Here is a 17055-nt window from a genome sequence, read left to right as displayed (position 1 = left end):
TTCTGAGAGAAGACTCATTTCGCCCTCTGCTGCACATGACTTAAGTTCTACACTTGTGCTAAATTCATTTTTTTTTTAATCTGGCCCGAAAGCTGCACCAATAATTGATCCCTCTTAAAGTTGTACTTGGCTGGGCCAAAAATGGGACTCCAAAACATTCTTCTTCTACAGATTGAAAACTAAGCCTGTGAGAAACCGTGTGGCCCTTACAGAAGTGGATCTTGAACTCCAGTCTTTCCCAGGCCAAAGTTAAGGCTTCTGTTTAAACCATAGGTGGGGAAATGGTGGCCCAACAGCCCCAACAGCATTGCCAGTGGTCAGGAAAGATGGCAGTTGTAGTCCAATGACTTGGGGATTCCCCAGCTTGATCTAGACTCTAGGGGACCATCCAGAAACGAAAGAATGATTCAAACTTACAGACTTCATTCTGGTCACCAAATCAGGGTTTTGTGATTTATTTTTTTAATGACCTTTTAGTACCTACATTAAGAAGTTTCAGTCTGAAAGAGTGGTATTCGACTAAGTTTTACTTAGAGAAGTTCCAGTGAAATTAATGAACATGAGTAAGTTAGGTCCAAATATTTCAAAGGGTCCAGTCTTGGTAAAATTTAATTGAATACCACACCAGAAGTCTATTTAAAGTAACTTCTCTGAATTCCCCCTTGAACCCTCCCAAAACCATTCCAGTGGTTTGGAAGGCCCTTCAGAACAGAATGGGAGGTGGTCTGGGGGCTGCAGGGGGGTGGGCGAATATGAACAACTTGTCTTCCCCTCCCTTTCAGCCACCAGGATCCTTCTACTGAATCCTAAACTTTTGATGGACAGAAGGAGCCATTCTGTTCACGGATGATGAGTTTAAGGGTGGGGGGGACAACAAGAATGGAAATGTCATTTAAAGAAGCATGGTCAATTGTAGAATAAGTGTACACTTCAGTTGAACTTCAGAAAGAAAGATGGCGGAGAGTCATATTAGCAAAAAGAAAATCCATGCAAAGCCCCCAAACTGCACTGCTTTAAAACAAAAAGCATAATTTATTAGAATGCAGTTCATCTGTCATTTTTTTGCTGGTTGCTAGGGTAGAATTGGACTTTATAAATATATAAAGAGATCCAGGCATTCCGGCTTGTTGATTGGAGCCTGTTTTCCAGGGCTACCTAATAAAAAAAAATCATTTCCTTCTCTCTCTTGCAATCTGTCAGCTGCCTCTTGATGGCACTAATGTTTCATTTTTTCCTCAGAGTAAAAACACAGCCTCAGATAGTTTACTCATGCTTGGTAACAGTTCTACATTTCATGCTAACGCGTATAATAAAATCGGTAGCTCCGAGCTATTTTCTTAATTAAAGAGCTTGTATGTATGGAGCGAAGATCTGCAATGTTAAGAATAAAATTCTGGCTTAATAACTGACTTGTTGAATCATGTTGTAGCTGCTTGCAATTTAATCTAGTAAACTGTTTTATCTACCTCCCTCAAACACTGCTTAAGCTGCTAACTGAGAAAACCTGCACCTTAATTTGTTTCCTTTCTGATGTTTTCGTAGCTACATTTACATACTTGCATTTGCCAGCTGCTGAGAATTAGGCCTGAGCATGTTCAGAGGGTCCACAAGCCGTGGAATGTTGAGTCATTTGGGGGGAAAGCTAAATGCGAGGAAAAGAATCGGCATTCTTCAGTGCCTAACTTCTTCCGGTATTCTGATGGAAGACAGGAGTGTTGGCAGGAGCCCTGGACTGCAGCCCTCCTGCTGGGTGTTGCACTGCCACACATTGTCATATGTCCTGCTGGTTTTTTTCCCCAACATGATCCTAAGTTTTTGAGCCAGTTATCTACCATAATTGTCAATTTTCCCATAGGGGTTGGTTTGCATCAGTCTGAGCTTATTCAAGAAATGGCAGCCTGTTTTGGACTATTGGAATGAGTACATTTGCAAGGGGCCTCCCTTGAGCAGAGCGGGACAAACCTCTGAGTAAAGTTAGGAGCACAGTGGTACCTTGGTTCTCGAACTTAATCCGTTCCGGGAATCCGTTCAACTCCCGAAAACGTTCGAAAACTAAGGTGCGGCTTCCGATTGGCTGCAGGAGTTTTCTGCACTCAATTGGAAGCTGCAGAAGCCATGTCGGAAGTTCAGCTTCCGAAAAACGTTTGCAAACCAGAACACTCACTTCTGGGTTTGTGGCGTTCGGGAGCAGATTTGTTCGGGAGCCAAGCCGTTTGAGTACCAAGGTACCACTGTATGCTGTCACTGTACTTAGCGTAAGAACCACAGGGCTAAGAAGAAGTGGAAAGGTCCTTGTTTTCCTCTCCCAGAACAGATTCCAGCAGCGGCTATTCCACCTTGCTGCTGCCAGAAACACAGGGAAAGACTCCGGTACAATTTCCACCAGCCTTTTTGGAGCAGTATCCCCTTCAGATCCTGGTCCCACTTAGTTTACAGCTATAAAATACTCTCCATGTCAAAAACTAGGTAGCGTACATTCTCTGGGGACTTTCTTCCGGCAAAATGCTGCCAGAAAAAAAGGACTTTAGACGGAGCGTTCTCCCCAAGTCAGCTAAACAACTTGGGAGTACTGCAGTTCAAGGTGATGGACCTCATACCTGTGTATTAACTAGCACTGCTTTTGGGTCATCCTGTGGGAATGTTGAGAAAGGTAGGAGAGGGTATATTGATTAAATATTATCTCTCTGCACTCACGCTAGTGAAAAAGCAGCAGAGCACATTCCCTTGCAGATTGCTGGAAGCAAGTTGATGGATTTGTTAGAAGCCTTAAGCAATCCAGTCTGGATTGTTCCCCGTACGTTTCCCCTTTATTTCCCTCTTAGAATAACAATAACACGACAGTCTTCTTTAAAAGTAAGAGTAAAGTTTACTGACATTCAGTTCACAGCAGTAATCTGAAGGCAGGCTTTATCTTGTGGTTACAGTTACATTTGTAGAGAAAAGAAGTCTGAGCTAGGCCTCAGACTTCGTACCTTGTGGCTTCCATCCTCTAAGGGTGAGCCATGTGCTGGCTCAGAGCCAGAAGAGGAGGTCCAAGAGAGAAGTCTGAAAAGAGAAAAGGGGGAAGATGACTGCATGGCTAGCCCCTTTACAGGGTCTGTTGGTCACACCCATCTACCTGGTAACACACAAGGGGAGGAGGCTCCAGAACAGGTATGACAGGAAGCCGTCCCTGTCTGCAGCCACATTCCCCTGTGTGTCCACTCTAGGCAACAGGAAAACGTACTTGACTGCTTCAGTAAGGATACATCCCACACATCCTAGCAACCAAAGTAGCCAATCTGGTGCCCTCCAAATGTGGACCACAGCTCCCATTATCCCAGACCATTCGCTGATATGGGTTGGACTCCCAACACATTGGCTACCCCTGTCCTAACAGATATGAAGAGTCTATCTTTGCCAGACATATCTGCACTATTGCTTTCCCACTGCTCAGCTGGAGCAAATGGCAATTCGGGTTTCCCCCAGATTGCCATTGGTTTTGATCGATCACTAAAGAATGGGTTTTCCCTTGGGAAGGAGTGGGGCAATGGGGAAACAGCATGGCGCAGGTGGACATGCAGCCGAGCCCTTAGTGTGGCTGTGAGGTAAGAAAAGTTGCTGCGCCGAGAGCAGAGAAGCAGAGCGAGCGAGAACTTGTTGGAGACACTGCAGTTCCCCTTGCCACAAACTTCCTGGTGTGCACAGCCTGTTACCCAAGCTCCCGTCCTGACGGTAACTCCCAACTCCCATGAACCCCAGCTAGCATAGTAAAATGATAGGTGTTTGAGGGCTACAAGTATCTATAAGATTCCAACTCATTATATCACCTGCTGAGAGAGGGAAGGATGTGTGTGTTGAAACACGCTGTAGCAACTGGGGAATAAGCAGGGCAGAATATCACTGGTCTTTAGGAAAATTGGAGGGAGAGGCGGCAAAAGTGATTAGAGAGCTTCATTTGCTCCTCCCACCCACTTAGATTTCCAGCATTAAAGGTTGTTAGGGAGTAAAACTTCCTAGCATCATTAATCTTGTTTATACTGTGAGCTCCCTACTGAGGTGGAAGAGGCAGGCTCTATAAACGATTATATAAATGAACTGAAATTTCACCGATCTCCTAAATAAGAGAATATACCTGGCATATCAGAAAGGGAACAGAACAGAACACGACCTGTGAGCTATGTGTGCGATGCCGACCACATCCTTTAAGCCGAATTTCATAGGTCTCCATACCTGTCTCAACTGTTTACCTATCCTCATCCTGTTTCAAGCAAAATGAATGGAAAACAATTCTGCGTTTTTTGCTTTTTCCCTTTCCTTTTCCTTTTTATATTGTGTCTTTCTTTTATATCTACAAACCATTCTGGTAAGGATGTCTGTCTGTCCGTAAGCGTCCTAAGCGGGGTTTTATTACAATTGATGGTGGTTATAATGGTGATAAATACAACAAAGAAATGTGCAGGGCTCTTTCCGCTGAAGTCAAGGGAAAGGCAAAAGTAGAGAAACGAATATGGTAAAGATCTCAGCCAATTAACAGAGCAGAACTGTTCCGATTGGTGATGAACTGCCCAGTCGGGTAGTTAGACAACTACCAGTAGCTTTTCCCTTTTTTAAGTGGAAAACAAAGGCTGCCTTTATGAACGGGAAGAGGATACAGATGGTGCTTGTGACTCAGTATCCAAAAGTGGGGGGGGGGGGTGCTTTTAGCAACTCCCAGAGTAAGAGTTCAGTGCTCCCTTTCCCACTTTCAAGTATGGTTTGTTTTACTACTATGAAAAAAAGAGAGAGGGGAGGAATTGAGGTTTTGCTTCTGGCAATACCGCACATTGCTTCGATGTTCTCATGTTCGTGGAATCTTAACATGCAAATAGATGTGCCGGCTGAACTTCAAAGTGCAATCTTAGTTCAGGCCGCTTCCCCAGTCTGTGGATTTATTTCCGGCAAAGGGCTCTCTAGCTGGCCTAACTCTGCTTGCATGTCTCAAGGCCCATCGTCGAAAGAAGTTGCAATTCATACCTGTGCAACTTAAACAGGACAGGAAATAATGCTGCGTTGACAACCAGAATAGTTTGCAGTCTGTGCAGTGCCAGATTTATGTATAAGGTAAATAAGCTGTAGCTTAGGGGCCCCCTGTCTTGGGGGGGCCCCAAAAAAAATAAAGGAAAAAAACTGGATGTACATTTCCAAAATATAAGATAAAAAACAAATAAAATAAGACCTACATACAGCAACCGTGTTTTGTGTTGTGTAGGCTCCTATGATGCAAGTAATGGGTCCTGCCTGCTAGCCTGCTCCCTAAAATATCACTAGTTTGCTCATTAAAGGTCCATATAGTTAAAGCTATGGTTTCCCCAGTAGTGATGTATGGAAGTGAGAGCTGGACTATAAAGAAGGCTGGTCACCGAAGAATTGATGCTTTTGAATTATGGTGCTGGAGGAGACTCTTGAGAGTCCCATGGACTGCAAGAAGATCAAACCTCTCCATTCTGAAGGAAATCAGCCCTGAGTGCTCACTAGAAGGACAGATCCTGAAGTTGAGGCTCCAATACTTTGGCCACCTCATGAGAAGAGAAGACTCCCTGGAAAAGACCCTGATGTTGGGAAAGATTGAGGGCACAAGGAGAAGGGGACGACAGAGGATGAGATGGTTGGACAGTGTTCTCGAAGCTACCAGCATGAGTTTGACCAAACTGTGGGAGGCAGTGGAAGACAGGAGTGCCTGACATGCTCTGGTCCATGGGGTCACAAAGAGCCGGACACGACTAAACAACTAAACAACAACAACATATATAGTTGCTGTTCTTCATGGACTGGTTGCATGGCAATATGTAGCATGCAGCTGCAGACTGCAGTGCAGCACAGTTGAATGCAGGTCAAGCTCTTGTACCTGTTATCTAATATGAAAGTGCTTGTAGATTGATGATCAGGCAGCATAGACTAAGGATATGAGTCTTATGCCTACTGATTGATTTCATGTAATACACAATTTATTTATTTTGAACCTATTATGGCTTTAGATACCTATTAGGTCCATAAATTACCATATGGCATATATTCAACACAAAAAACAGTCACAATTTGTTGTTGACAAAGGACAGCTGGACATATAAAGGGCCCCATTACCTTCAGTAGCCTAGGGCCTCATCAAACCTAAATCCAGCCCTGACTCTGTGCGGAAACAATGTACGGACTCTGAAAGAAAGACTCACTTTTCCTCGTACCCCCCTTTCTTTCTTTCTTTCTTTCTTTCTTTCTTTCTTTCTTTCTTTCTTTCTTTTTTTTTAAAAAAAATGGATAGAAATCAAGTGATGGTGCTGTTTGTTTTTGTTTTGAAACCCATGTTGTTTCATGTGTGACAGCACCCCCTTAGGAATGCACGATTAGCCCTCTGCGTTCGCCAGAAAGGTCAGCACTCAAGGAAGAAGGAAGAAGGCAGGGAAGTTTTCGATGAATGATTAATAACAATTGTGTTGGCAGCATAGGCAGCGTTTTCATGCAATCCTTTCAGGAGGATTGCATTAAGAAATAGAAATTGTCAGAGTTGCTTCAAGATCCTAGCTCACAGAGGGTCACGCTAGCCAACGGTCATTAAGTAAAAGTCTTTATTGAGTTACAGTTTCCATTCTCAAGCTGCTGCGTGCAACTCTACGTCTAGTAGCTAGATCGGCGAAGCTCCGTCTGAATCTCCGCCCCTTGTACACCAACTTAATATCCTAGCCCTGCTCCACCTTTTCCGCCTGACTGTTCTTCTCTGGGTCCCTCTGCCCCCCTGGGTCTCTTCCTTCCGGGATTCTTCTGACGCTGACCCCCCGGACCCTCCTGTCTCCTTGCGCCGGGCTTTAGGACCCGGCTCCCTTTCCGGGCTGCCTACTGCGCCGCCTTCCTGTGCATTTGAACTTGGCGCGCGCGCCCAACCTTCCACCTTCCGTCTAACCGTCTCTTCGCTCCCAGATGGAGGTGTGGCCACCCCTGACTCGTGCCCTCCCTCCTGTTGTGAGCTGCCAGCGCTTGCCCCCTGGCTCCCTTCCTCTTCCCTGTTCTCTGGCGGTGACGCTGGTCCCGATCTCCAACTGCTCTCCTCTGAGTCCCCTCTGGCTCTATCTTCCTGGGGTGCCCCCCTAAACTCCCCCCTTGCCTTGGCCACTGGTGCTCCTTTCTGTGAATCCTCCGATTCACTGGAAAGACTCGGAGATCTCGGGTCGTCGTCATCACTCATCTTTTCTTCTGCCTCCTCCCCTTCGCTCTCTGTTTCCTCCCTTGCCCTTGCCTCTGCTCCTGAACCCCTGACATCCATCCCCCCCTCGAAGCCCCCCACTCCCCCTTCCCCTCCTTCCGGTGCTGGAGCTGGGTGCTGCTGTGTCAAGGGGACGAATGTCGGGTATCGTTCGCTTCCCGTAGCGGGCCTCCATCCGAAGTCTTCCGGTTCTTCCTCCCTGCTCTCGTCGACGACGGTCACCTCTGCTTCCATCTCTGTGCCGCCGTGCTCGAAACCTGGGTCGTCCCCGAAAACGTCCATGTCCGTCTCTCCCTCACTTCCTCCTGGCGGCGTTGCTCGTCCTGGACCTTCTTGCCACTTCCTGCGCCACTGCTCCTCTGGTCTGTCGTCCCACCAATACGAGGGTTCTGAGGCAGATCCCGAGGGTGACCCCTCCGGGGAACGGACGTCTCGTGTCGGGTCCTCGTCCGAGTCGAACCCCCGGAACGTGCTGGCCGAAAGCGTGGGCGTGAAAAGCCAGTCGTCGAAAAAGTCTGCTGGCATCGGTCTATGTGGGAAGAGGGCATGAAACTCGTCTTTGAGCAGAGGTTCGTCCAAGGCGTAGCCCGGCACCCAGCTGTTCGCGCTGGCCGGGGTGCCCTCCTTGGCGAGAAAGTATTCTACCCCTTCTTCCCCCCATCTGGAGTCCAAAATTTCTGTGACTTCGTTGATGCGCTCCTTCTGTGCCACTCCTGCGTGCCCTGTTCTGTCTCTGACCGGACTCGGCGCCGTTCCGGGTTCCTGAAACCTGTGCGGTGCCCTGTAGGGAGTGAGCACCGATCTGTGGAACACCGGATGCATTCTGGAACCCTCTGGAAGCGCCAGCCTGAAAGCCACCGGGTTGACCTGCTCTTCGACTTGATAGGGCCCCAGTTGCTTATGCCCTAGTTTCTTCTTGGCCAACGACCTGGCTGGCACTGCGTGGGCTGCTAACCAGACCCAGTCTCCCACGTGGAGCTCTTCGCCAACCCTTCTGCGTTTGTCCGCTTGTACCTTGTATGCGTGCTTGGCCAGCTCCAGGTGGCGCCTCAGCTGATCGTGGACTTCCTGCAGTTCCGACGCGAACGCATCTGCCGTCTGCGGCTCCCCCTCCCCCAGCCTTTCCAGTCCCGGGAAGGTTCTGGGGTGCCTCCCGTTGTTGGCGAAGAACGGTGTGACCCCCGTGGACACGTGCTTCGTGTTGTTGTAGGCGAACTCGGCGAGCGGCAGGTAATCCACCCACGTCGCAGGCTGTTGATTTGCATAACACCTCAAGTACTGCTGCATGATGGCATTGACCCGCTCCGCTTGCCCGTTGGTCTGCGGGTGTCTCGCCGACGCCAGGTTGATCTTGACGTTCAGGAAGCCCATCAGCCTCTGCCAGAAATTCGAGATGAACTGCCGCCCCCGGTCGGACAGAATAGACCGTGGCAGACCGTGAACCTTGAACACGTGGTCTATGAACAGTTTGGCGGTTTGTTCCGCCGTGGCCACCTTCGCACACGGAATGAAATGTGCCATCTTGGAGAACAAGGCCACCACCACCAGCACTGCCGTCTTGCCCCTCGAGCTGGGCAGATCCGTGACAAAGTCCAGGGCCACTCTCTCCCAAGGTTCGACCGGAGTTTGCAGCGGTTCCAACAGTCCGGCCGGCGGTCTAAGCACTGGCTTCGCCCTCTGGCAGGTGTCGCACCTCGCCACGTAGTCCGCGACCTCCCCTCTCATTCCAGGCCACCAGAAATCCCTGGCGACTAATTCCACCGTCTTCTCCTTGCCGAAGTGCCCTGCAGTGGGCGCGTCGTGCAGCTGCTGCAGCACCTTGGCGCGAAGTTCGTCTCCCGGCACGTAGATGGCCCCTTTACGGATGAGCAATCCATCTCTTAGCTGGAAACCGTCGGCCGCTGCCTTGCCCCTTTGCACCTCTGCCATCTTTGCTTGCGCGAAGGAGTCCCCCTGCAACGCTCGTCGCACCGCCTCCAGATCCACGGTTGCCGCGGCGCACGCCCACACTGTTGGTGCGAAGATGTGCATGGCGGCCGCTGGCGTTGCGTCCTCCAGATACTGTGGCTTGCGAGAGAGAGCGTCCGCCATGATGTTGGTGTCCCCCGGGACATACTCTATTCGGAAGTCGAAGTTCGCAAAGAACTCAGCCCAACGTATCTGCCTTTGGTTCAGGAACTGTGCCGTGCGCCAGTGCTCTAGGTTCTTGTGGTCCGTGCAAACCTGCACCGTGTGCTTGGCGCCGATCAGAAAGTGCCTCCACGCCTTGAACGCTGCATGAATGGCCAGCAACTCCCTGTCCCATATGGTGTAGTTCTGCTCGGACTTGCTGAGCTTCCTGGAGTAAAACGCTCCCGGTCGCCACACCCCCTGCGGGTCTTTCTGCAGCAGGACCGCCCCCACGGCTCTGTCCGAGGCGTCTGTCTCCACCCTCATCGGCTTGCTGGGGTTGACATGAAGCAGCTGCTCTTCCGACGCGAAGAGACGCTTGAGTGCCTGAAAGGACTGTTCCGCCTGCTGTGTCCAAATGAACTTCTTTTTCTTGGAGCTAAGCGTGTCAGTGATGGCCGCCGTCTGCATAGCGAAGCCCTTGATAAACTTGCGATAGAAGTTCGCAAAGCCGACAAACCGTTGGACCGCCTTCCGGTTGCGCGGGCTCTTCCAATCCAACACCGCTCGAACCTTGGCGCTGTCCATGGCGAGCCCCTTGTCAGACAGCTTGTAGCCCAGAAAATCCACCTCCGTCACGTCAAATTGGCACTTCTCCAGCTTGGCGTAGAGCCTATGTTGCTTTAGCCTGTTCAGCACTTCCTTGACGTGTTTGTCATGCTCCTGTTGCGACTCCGAAAAGATCAGGATGTCATCTAAGAAACAGACGCACGTCTTGTAGAGAAGTCCCGCCAACACGTGATGCATGAATGCTTGAAAAACGTGGGAGCCATTTTGCAATCCAAAAGGCATAACTCTATATTCGTAGGTCCCCAGTGGCGTGAACATGGCTGTTTTCCACTCATCTCCCTCCCGCATGCGAATGAGGTTGTACGCCCCTCGCAGGTCCAACTTGGTGAACACTCTGCCCTTCCGCACCTTTGCGAGGAGGTCGTCAATTCGGGGCATGGGGAAGTCCGACGGCTTAGTCACACTGTTCAAGATCCTGTAATCCACTACAAGTCTCTTTTGGGGCGTATCCCGCTTCTTAACGAAGAACACCGGGCTGCCTCCCGCCGCCTCAGACTCTCGGATGAAACCGCGCTCCAAATTATGATCTATGAACTCTTTGAGTTCTTGCAGTTCGTCCTCTGACATGGAATACAGTCTCCCCTTAGGCAGCGCCGCCCCTGGCAGCAGGTCAATCTTGCAGTCATATGGCCTGTGAGGGGGTAGCCTGTCTGCCTCCTTCTCGCAGAAAACTTCCAAAAAGTCTGCGTACTTGTGGGGAATCGCTTGCAGCGTGCCTAGCAGCAGCTGTGACTCTTCTTCCTCTCCTTCCTGCCTGGGCACGATGCAGTGTTCAGCACAAAAGGAAGAGCCGAAGGTCAGCTGCCTCTGGTACCAAGCCAGCGTTGGGCTGTGCTTGTCCAGCCAACTCATGCCCAACACAATGGGCGTGTCCGACAATTGAGTGACGTTGAAGCTGATGACTTCTTTGTGATTCCCAAGTCGCATCACCATTGGTGGCGTCTGCTGCACCACTTGCCCCCCTAGCAGCTCCCTGCCATCCACCGTGACAACCTGCAGGGGCAGTGTGGCCGGCAGCAACTGTATAGCATGCTTGTTGACAAAGTCCTGCCCTATAAAGTCCGCATTGCTGCCTGAGTCAATGGTGATTGGGACGTCCATGGTGATGCCATTGGGCAGCTGGAGCGATGCGGTGAGCCTCACCACTGGTTTGGGCGGGAGGGGGTTCACGGGCTGTAAAATCTCTGGGGACTGCATCATTAATACGTCTGGCTGGGCCCCAGTGCCTCTTCCTCCAGCCAGACTGCGTCGTTTCCCTGCTGTGGTTCTCCTTGCTGCGTTGCTGCAGTCGCCATTGCTGAGGCTGCAGTGAGCTTGCGGAGCCTCTGGGGACACTCTTTCGCCATATGCCCTGGCTCCTCACAGACGTAACACTTCCTGTCCCCTCTAGGAGGCTTCGCTTTCACTGCTGCTGGTGCTAGGGCTCTGATTGCTGACTGAGCCCTGGCACCTCCAACCTCCATCGGTTCAGCTCCTCCTCCTGGCGGAGGCGTGGATTGCGTACGTGCTGCTTCTCTGGGAAAGAAGGAGGAGCCCCTGGCTGGTTCGCGCCCTCCACGCCCTTCGTCCCTGCTCCACGGACGTCCTTCCAGCCGTACCCCCACTGCCAGCGCCCTCTGCACGACCTCCTGGGTGGTCCGGGGTCTCTCCCCCCTCGCAATTTCATCTTTCACAGAGCTGTTTAATCCCTCCCAGAACAGGTCTCTTACAGGAGTCGCATCTCTGTCCCATTCTAGGGCACTGGCCAAGGCGAAAAAGCGGGCATGGTACTGCCGTACGCTGGCCCTTCCCTGCTTCAGTCCATGAATCTGTTGCCGAGCAAGATCCACGTCAATGCTTGATAAAAAACACCCATCCATCGCTTTAATAAAGGCATTCGCATTTTGGAGCGCCGGATCGTTATCCCTCCACAAATTGCGCAGCCATGCCCTGGCATCCCCATGCAAATAGGACATGATGAATCCCACTTTCTCCTGCTCATCTCTAAAATCTTTATTCAGCAGTTGCAGTGCACACAGCACGTCTGCTCTAAAATTGGGATACTGTTGCAGGTTCCCATCGAAGTGAGAGACCAGACCGCCTGTGCGTCTCCCCAAACCAATCCCCTCTGGTTTGGGTGTCTGTTGCCCTTGCTTCGTAAGCACTTCCAACCTGACCTGGAGATCCCTGTAGGCGGCAGCTGCGTCCTCCTCTCTCTTCCTGGATGCGAGAGCCTCGGCATTCAGCTGTGACACTGCTTCTCTGAGTTCCGCTATTTGCTGTTCAGCCGTCATGTCGGCTGCCGTTCGTGAGCTCGCTAGTGGGCACCTGCTTCTCTCCTCTCCTCGAGGCTGTATATGCCCACAATTCTTGGAGACGGAGCTTACTGTCAGAGTTGCTTCAAGATCCTAGCTCACAGAGGATCACGCTAGCCAACGGTCATTAAGTAAAAGTCTTTATTGAGTTACAGTTTCCATTCTCAAGCTGCTGCGTGCAACTCTACGTCTAGTAGCTAGATCGGCGAAGCTCCGTCTGAATCTCCGCCCCTTGTACACCAACTTAATATCCTAGCCCTGCTCCACCTTTTCCGCCTGACTGTTCTTCTCTGGGTCCCTCTGCCCCCCTGGGTCTCTTCCTTCCGGGATTCTTCTGACGCTGACCCCCCGGACCCTCCTGTCTCCTTGCGCCGGGCTTTAGGACCCGGCTCCCTTTCCGGGCTGCCTACTGCGCCGCCTTCCTGTGCATTTGAACTTGGCGCGCGCGCCCAACCTTCCACCTTCCGTCTAACCGTCTCTTCGCTCCCAGATGGAGGTGTGGCCACCCCTGACTCGTGCCCTCCCTCCTGTTGTGAGCTGCCAGCGCTTGCCCCCTGGCTCCCTTCCTCTTCCCTGTTCTCTGGCGGTGACGCTGGTCCCGATCTCCAACTGCTCTCCTCTGAGTCCCCTCTGGCTCTATCTTCCTGGGGTGCCCCCCTAAACTCCCCCCTTGCCTTGGCCACTGGTGCTCCTTTCTGTGAATCCTCCGATTCACTGGAAAGACTCGGAGATCTCGGGTCGTCGTCATCACTCATCTTTTCTTCTGCCTCCTCCCCTTCGCTCTCTGTTTCCTCCCTTGCCCTTGCCTCTGCTCCTGAACCCCTGACAGAAATGTTGCCGCAAAGGTTAGAGAGAAGGGAAACCCCATCAGGCAGGGACCTGGCTTATCCTACCAACGTGTGCCTCACTCGGTTTCTAGTAAATTGGATGCACTGGGGCTCTGACTATATGATATGTGGAGTTCGTGATTTATCTATTTATTTTTTAAATCATTTTTATTTGGCTTTCACAATACGAAATTACAGCAGATTCAATTACATATCCATATAAAGAGATTCCTCCAAATCTCAGGACTACCCCCCCCCCTCCCTGGAGTCCCATTTTACTCATTTAAAACAGCATATTCTCCAAACGCGGGTGGCGCTGTGGGTAAAAGCCTCAGCGCCTAGGGCTTGCCGATCGTCAGGTCAGCGGTTCGAATCCCCGCGGCGGGGTGCGCTCCCGTTGCTCGGTCCCAGCGCCTGCCAACCTAGCAGTTTGAAAGCACCCCCGGGTGCAAGTAGATAAATAGGGACCGCTTACTGGCGGGAAGGTAAACGGCGTTTCCGTGTGCTGCGCTGGCTCGCCAGATGCAGCTTTGTCATGCTGGCCACGTGACCCGGAAGTGTCTCCGGACAGCGCTGGCTCCCGGCCTATAGAGTGAGATGAGCGCACAACCCTAGAGTCTGTCAAGACTGGCCCGTACGGGCAGGGGTACCTTTACCTTTATTCTCCAAACTCTAGGTATTATGTCAATCCATATTTTCCATGATAATTGTTACACTACAAGTGAACTCAAAATCCTGCCAGTGTTGCCATCTGCTTACAGCGGTCTCTTAGCTAACTTATAAATTTTTCCCATTCTTTTATAAAGTCTTTGTCTTCTTGGCTCCTGAGTTTCCCAGTCAGCTTTGCCATTTCAGCATCGTCTATCAGCTTGGTTTGCTGTTCTTCTCTGGTAGGGACTGTATCTTCCTTCCAACTCTGGGCTAGAAGCATCTAGGCAGCTGTTGTTCCATACATGAAAAGTCTTTTCTGGTCTTTTGGAATCTCTGTACCTGTAATTCCTAATAAGAAAGCTTCTGGTTTTTTTCTTTGGTTTTTTTCATTTCATTATATATCATCTCCCAGAACTCTTTTAAATGTGGAATTCGTGATTGATCCTTTGGCTGGTTTTTAACTCCGTGCATACTGGACAGGCTACATACCTGGATGGAAGAAAAACACAAGGAGAGAGGTTACTAGACCCTTTCCCTCCCTTCCCTTTAAAACTCAAATCACTTCTCCCCAAGTTGTTTTTCTTTTCTTTTCCACTGTGGTTGTTTGGAACTGGGGTCCAGCACCACATCAGCCACTCCTGCTCTAACAGAAGGAAGAAAATAACTGGGAAAGTAAATACTTCCAATGCTCAGAAGTTAAATATTTTATAATGTGTACAGACTGATTTCTTGGCAAATGTGGTTGTTTCTATGTGTTTTTATGTTCCCATTGCAAAGTAGTAAATAAAACTGGCATGAAGAAGAAGAAGAAGAAGAGTTTGGATTTGATATCCCGCCTTTCACTCCCTTTAAGGAGTCTCAAAGCGGCTAACAATCTCCTTTCCCTTCCTCTCCCACAACAAACACTCTGTGAGGTGAGTGGGGCTGAGAGACTTCACAGAAGTTTGACTGGCCCAAGGTCACCCAGCAGCTGCATGTGGAGGAGCGGAGACACGAACCCGGTTACCCAGATTATGTGACTACCGCTCTTAACCACTACACCACACTGGCTTACAGCGGTCTCTTAGATAACTTATAAATTTAGTTGCACTCAAATGTCTGAATCTAACCTGGAGGATGAGAGTGATCTGGATTTCCTCTTGGCTCCTCACCGTAAGATCCTAGGGCGAGTTACAAAAATGCATTATTAAAATCTGTTAAAGCAATTTACAGCCAGAGGAATATGACTAGTCCTATAAGATATATCTTGGGTGTTGGCACTTCTCTGAAGATGCCTCAAAATCTTTGGTCTATGGATTTACAGTTCGAAAAAATAATTGATAGTAACACTGTAGGATTCTGCACTCAATATCCCTGGATTCTTCACAATACGCTACTTCTAACATGATCCATCCCCAATTATATGCAAAGCTTTATAAACTGTGTGCCTAGAAAGAGAATCTCCTACAACTCAGTTGGTCCTTTTCACTCCACTCTCACCAAGATGTATTTGCCTATCATTTCCAGAGATAAAACTGACCTATGAGGCGATTCATGCTTTCTTGGTACCCCCCCCCCCAAAAAAAACCCTGTCTCAAATAACTGCAGAATTTGTAGAGTTGGAAGGGATCCTGTGGATCACCAAGTCGAACCCCTTGCAATGCAGGAATAAAAAGGTAAAGGAGCCCTGGACGGTTAAGTCCAGTCAAAGGCAATTATGGGGTGTGGCGTTTGTCCACAGACAGCTTTCCAGATCATGTGGCCAGCATGACTAAACCACTTCTGGTGCAACAGAACACTGTGACGGAAACCAGAGTGCACGGAAATGCTGTTTACCTTCCCGCCACAGCGGTACGTATTTATCTACTTGCACTGACATGCTTTCGAACTGCTAGGTTGGCAGGAACCGGGACAGAGCAACAGGAGGTCACCCTGTTGTGGGGATTCAAACCACTGACCTTCTGACCACAGCTGTCCCATATGGGGATTGAATCTGCAACCTTGGCGTTATCCCCATGCTTGCAATTAATTCTCTGTGGTTGCTCTCCATTTGTTTCCTGGTGCCTTTTGTTTATCAATCTTTAGGACAAAGATCCATCCCTTTGGGCTGTGCGTGTGAGAGACAGAGAGAGAAAAGTTGCCCACATTGAGCCTATAGGGTTAAGAGTGGCTGCTTTTAATGTGTAGGCCGACAAATTCCCAACACTGGAAACAATGCGCTATAAAATGTACTTTTGCGTCAGTCACAGAATATTAGCCCAGCTCTTAAAACCTATTAACAGCTCAAAAGAACAAGGTCAGGAGCAACTGTGCTCCAATCCAGAGGAAAGAAACCTGATCAGTCTGAATTTTGTTCTTGAGAGCATTACAGCCTGGGTAAACCTATCCCTGCCACTTTCTGGCTGCTGGTTTCCTTCTTTTCTTTTCACACTCCGTGTTGGTCCTGAGCTCAAAGCAAACAGCTGAGGGTGGAATGCACCAGAGGTTTTTCGTTTTATGGATGAGGTGCAAGAAGAACAGTCCCCATTGGGCTGCGCTAGGGTCACGCTTCACGCCGAATAAAAACCTCCCAGACGTTTTATAAGGGGTGAAATTGAAAGAATGTTGATCTTAATTAACTCAAATGCATACTGATATGTCCTTAAAGGGCATGGGGTGGGAGGTGTCTGTTTGTACGGCCACCCAGACCCTCAGGTAGATTATGGGGTTGACTGTTACCAGATGCTCAGCGGAGGATGACATTACAGCCTAGCCAAGCTGGCCCTGAGAAACAGAACAACAATTTGTTCTAAATAACATTGTCTGGGGAGATCATTATACAAAGTGGCGCGGTCAGAGGCAGCATGTGCTCATATGGGTAGCTAAATAAACATTAAATACAAAGAAAAGCTGTTTTTATTACGTGCATCAAAAATATATATTAATCCATGCATGTTGAAATAAAGTCAATACATTTCCTAACTGATAAATAAATAGCATTTTAGCAGCATCACTGTGGCAAACCAATATTTATGATGGACGGGCAGTTGACAGGCATGATTAAGAATGCATATCAATCACATTGATATACAAGGTCAGCAGACAGGAAGCGGGCAACCTGTGGCCCTCCAGATGTTGATGGACTCCAACTCCCATCATTCCTGACTATGTTGGCAGGGCTGATGGGACTTGGAGTCCAGCAATGCTTAGATGGACACAGTCTCCCCAGCCCTGACATAGGCAATACCAAGAGGATATGGATCCGATCAGCTGCAACCCAGCTGCTCCAAACTTACTAATAAAGAGAAAATGTGGGATGTGTTCACCTATCTCATGCCACATTTCAGCGTGATCAGGAACCCAGGAAGGGAAT

This window comes from Podarcis muralis, chromosome 3 (assembly GCF_964188315.1).
Source record: "Podarcis muralis chromosome 3, rPodMur119.hap1.1, whole genome shotgun sequence".
NCBI classification, from domain to species: Eukaryota; Metazoa; Chordata; class Lepidosauria; order Squamata; family Lacertidae; genus Podarcis; species Podarcis muralis.
This window is presented reverse-complemented; position numbering follows the sequence as displayed.